Source organism: Enhydra lutris, unplaced genomic scaffold (assembly GCF_002288905.1).
Source record: "Enhydra lutris kenyoni isolate GAN:26980312 unplaced genomic scaffold, ASM228890v2 scaffoldscaffold35, whole genome shotgun sequence".
NCBI classification, from domain to species: Eukaryota; Metazoa; Chordata; class Mammalia; order Carnivora; family Mustelidae; genus Enhydra; species Enhydra lutris.
Genome location: NW_019154119.1, coordinates 2,188,634 through 2,193,396, shown reverse-complemented (window position 1 = coordinate 2,193,396; position 4,763 = coordinate 2,188,634).

Sequence of the window (4,763 nt, the reverse complement as noted above, 5' to 3'; positions counted from 1 at the left end):
ACACCCCACAGTGGGATGAGGGGTAGGAATTGCTCCCCAGGGAGCCTGTCTGCTCCAAGGATGCTGCTTCCTGAGGCCCTTGGGACTCCCATCCTGCCTCTTTTCTCGTGGGGGTCTGTCACCCAAGGCAGGCGGAAGCATCCTGGGGTCCCTGCTTCAGTCCTTCCACAGGTTCTGCCCCTCAACCTCCTAACTCCTAACATTCCAGTGCAGGCCCCTCCCTTCCACCTCTCCCCAGGAGCTCGAGCCCTGCAAAACCAGAACCCTTCCCAGAGCTGCTGGAATCCTGCGCCCCATAAATCAGGATGCATCCTGAGCTGCAGGACCAAAGGAGTATTCTGGAAAAGTGAGTGATGACGATTGTTTCCAAACGCCATCCCACACCCCACTGAGCTCATACCCCAACCCCCAGATTAAGGCATCTTCTGCCACCCCCTGTAAGGATTTCTGGGCTCAAACCTCTCTCCCTTGACATCCAAGTACGATGTTGTGGAAAGGGCCCCGTGGCAGGGCTCAGGGCTCCTGGAAACCATTCCCTGCTCTGTGGCATGACGGGGAAGGAATCTAGCAGCCCCTCAGAACCTGCACTCACCAGCCCCGCTGAAATGCAAGGAGGGAGGCAGGTCTTTGAGGACCTTTGGAAGTGGGAAACATTGTGTTCTCTGGGGACCAAGCCTATCTTCAAATCATGCAAATTCACAAACACACACACACTAATGTGCATGAGCGTGCACACTCCCATCTATACCATCCTGAGCCTCCCCGGATTTCAGACATGCACACTGTGTTGTTGACTCCAGGCCTCAGAAGAAGGAAAAGATATTTCCGGGTGACCTGAACCCCTGCGGAGCATGTAGGGGAGCAGAGAAGGAAAAGCATGGGCTGGAAACCAAGAAAACAAGAAACAGGAGGAGGGATTTCCTGAGCGGAGCAGCTCCTAGAAGTGGCCTCGGGGGGACAACAGCCCTGGAGTTCACGCGCAGCTGGCACCAGCAGCCGGGGCCTTCCAGAAGGCAGGCTCGGCCAGGTGCTGAGGGGCTGGTGTGGGTCTGAGAAATGGACGGATCTCTCAGAGGGACTGGGAGCTCAGAGAAAGAGCTTGAGGATGGAGGAAGGCTAGTCTCTGACAAGGACTGGACACTCCTCCCCTGTGGGCTGGTCCCAGCAGCCACCCAGAGTGAAATCGCAGGGACCAGGGTTGTCCTTGTCCTGGCTTGTATGCAGTGCCATTCCAGCACTTTCTTTTAAGTATGTGCCTGAGGGGTGGTGTGAGCAGAAGAGGCTGGGGACAGCAGAGTTCAGAAGCAGTGGTGGCCTGGGGTCGAGATTTGTCCCATCTCCGGGGCATCAAAAGGACAGGTAAGGGCACCTGGGTGGCTCAGTGGGTTAAGCCTCTGCCTTCAGCCCAGGTCATGATCTCAGGGTCCTGGGATCGAGCCCCACATCGGGCTTTCTGTTCAGCAAGGAGCCTGCTTCCCCCTCTCTCTCTGCCTGCCTCTCTGCCTACTTGTGATCTCTCTCTCTCAAATAAATAAATAGTCTTAAAAAAAAAAAAAAGGGACAGATAAAATGCACTGAGAGACATTCTGTGGAAAGCTGTGCCAAGAAGGGGAGATTAGCAAGGGGGGAGAATCCAGTAGGCCAGGCAGCACTAATCGTGGGACCTCTCATGTGGCATCCCCCTGGCGAATTGCCCATTCTCCCAGACCAGACCTTGTCAGGGTTTCAGGACAGATCCAGCTCCTGGGGCTAACTTGCCAATCACACTCCCCAGAGCCGGGAATCTGCAGACCGGCCTTGGCCAATGTGTTCAACCCTAATGAGGGCTCTGAATCCCCATAGCCCCCACCAAGCCTGCCCCAGCCTGCCCCTGGAGCCCCTGGGTGGCTAAGGTTGTGAGTGTGGGATCTGGGCAAAGTCCAAGGGCCACTCCATCCTGGCTGGTGAAGCCCATCACGCTCTCAGCTCACATCAGAGCATAAGGCTTGGCCCCCAGAGCATTCTAGATTCAGGGACTTTCCCCTGCATGGCGTTAGACAGACATTGCTCCCTGCGGCTCAGCACTCCTCTTTGGCTCTCCCAGGTCCATCATGCCCACCTCCTCTGCCCCCAGACTTGGAGTGGAGGGAGTCTATTTCAACGTACTCACCCCAAGCCTGCCCCTCAGCGATCACCCTCAGATCTCGGTGGGCACTGAGAGCTGGCCAAGTCATCATCCTATAGCTGCGGACCAGCCTTGGCCACCTTCTTCAGAGGCTGAGCCTGTCTCCAAGGGCAGCTTCCAAGAGTTGCCCCAGGGCCTGCTGATGAAAAGGGCCTTGGCCTCTCCAAGGCGGATGTGGAAACCCTGAGAATGTTGGCCTCCGCACATGGGATGTTAAGGCTGGTGAGGGCTTGCTAGACTTCCCCCCTCATGACCCAGACGAGGACCCTTAGAGCCACAGCAGCAATGCTGCTACTCCCTGGTCCCAGACATGGGTTCCGGTCTGCCCTGGGGACTGAACCTGAGCCTCATCTCTCTCCTGCAGCCCACCTTCCCGCTCCTGAGTACCCTCTCGGTCATGGAAACCCAGGAAGCTCTCCTGAGCCTGGGCGAGGACCCCGCTTCTCTACCCACTTTCCCAGGATGGGCGTTGGGAAGGGCGAACTCTGGCCAGGGCAGGAAAGTGCTGTCTAAACATGCTGTGGGGCCCGCGTGTCTGGCTCGGCTGGCTGTCACCCGGGCCAGGTGGGCCTCTGACACACAGCAGGAATTTTCCATTCGCGCATCCTCTGGCTGGTTGGGATCCAAGGCATTTTTTAGCCTTTTTTTTTTTTTTCCCCAGTTGTCTCCCCTGCCCTCTAAAATTTCACCCTGGGGTCCAGAGAACGGGTTCCTAAATTCTCAGGGAGGCTTCAGGGAGTCCTACCTTCCACCACCTGGGAGGCACCCATTAATACTAAAATATAGAATTCTAGAATGTAGGAGCCAGAAAAATGCTTTTTTAAAAAAATCTACACAGTGTAATTGAAGTTCAGAGAAAAAGGTGGCCCTCCCGAGTCCACGCCTCCAGTGAGTGGCACAACCGAGATCAAACACAGGTCTGTCTGCCCCCCCATGCTGTATATTTCCACTGTGCCAGTCGCCCAAGGTTAAGAGCCAAGGTCACTGAGAGACATCATAAGCCATGTGCGGCCGTTCCAAAGATGAAGATACAAGCTGGAACTGAGCCCCCCCCATATGGGGAACACTCCGTTGCAATGGCTCCAATGGCTCCTCTCAAAGGCAAGGGCAGTGGGTGGTGGTTGCACCCTTCAGGGGTCTACGACCCCCTCATCCTGCATCACAGTTGCAGTGGGGGATATTTTCTTGGTGGGGTTGAACTTGACCCTGTGTCCCAGGCATTCACTGGGCAGTAATAAGTGTCCTGGCCCGGTAAACATGTGTGAGATACAGACAAAGCCCACGGAGCTTGAATCGTGTGGGATCGTTGTCCAACTGTGCAGGGGGCTACAGAAGGTTGTCAGAGGCAGGACGTTTGTCCCCAACGCAGGATCCCTGGTGGTTAGAGCAATACCTCTGCCTGCGGGCCAGGTTCATAGCCAAGGGGAAAAGACTGACTTCCAAGTTGAATGGTGTTCTGTAGGCTCCTCCCTTGGGCCCTGGGAATGTTCTCCAGAGTCATGACCAGCACCCCAGAGTAGGGGTCTTCACAGGGCAGGAGCTCCAGAGCCCCCAGCCTTGTTCAGGGAGGTGGAGGTGGGGAGGTGATGGCAGGGAGATTAGGCCATTCTTTGCACATTAGGCCATTCAGCCTAGGCAACCCCAACCTCCATGATATTTCTAGAATGAGGTCCCCAGTGACCAGCCCAGCATTTCTCAGAGTAAGTTCTGCGAAATAAGAGAAAAGGGTGCTAGAGAAAAAAAATTTTCCATGGTCAATAAGGTTAAATCAATCATGGTTCCTCAAATGTATCACAGATTTCCCACGGATTTCCTGGAGCAGTGGTTCTCAGCCCCGGGAAAAGCCACCCCCTAGGGGATATTTGGCAATGAATTCAGACATTTTTAGTTGTCACAACTGGAGGAGTGCTACTGGCATCTGACGAGTAGGGCCCCAGCTGCTGTGAACCATCCTGCTGTGTCCGGGACAGCCCCGCCACACGGGGTCCTCTGGTCCAAAATGTCAACAGTGCCGAGCTGGAGAAACTCAGGGCTGAAGCACTGGGACACCCAAGGGAAGTGTCCAGGGTCCACAGTGAAGAGAACAGTTGTCATTCTTTGGGTCTGCTCCCACTTCCTGTGTGTGAGGACTTCCTCTCTGCTGGGAGGCAGCAGCTGGAGGTGAAAGTGGCCAATTCGCCTTGTCCCACTGTCCTGAGGAAGGGCGCAGTCACGTGACCTCACTGCACCAACAAGAGGCATCTCCCCAGGCTTTGAATCCCAAGCTAGTGAGGCAAAGCAGCAAGAACGCTGCAGAACCCACTGCGGAGAGGATGGCAGTTCCGTAGCGGTGGCTGCCCACTATTTCCAGAGGCTTCCCTGATGGCGGTTCTAAGGGTGGGTCAAGCCGGCAGCACAAGCTAGCATGTTTGTGCCCCGTGGTGGCAGCAGTGGGGTCTTCCTGGGGCCATTCCTACACTATGCTTTTGGGCATGATCCTGGCTGCTTTGCCTCTGACCTTGATTTTCTGGCCCTCCAGGAAATTCTGTGAATTACCCAAGATCCTCAGAATAAACCCCCTTTAAGCTTCTGTTAGCAGAATTGGCTTCTGCTAGAACTG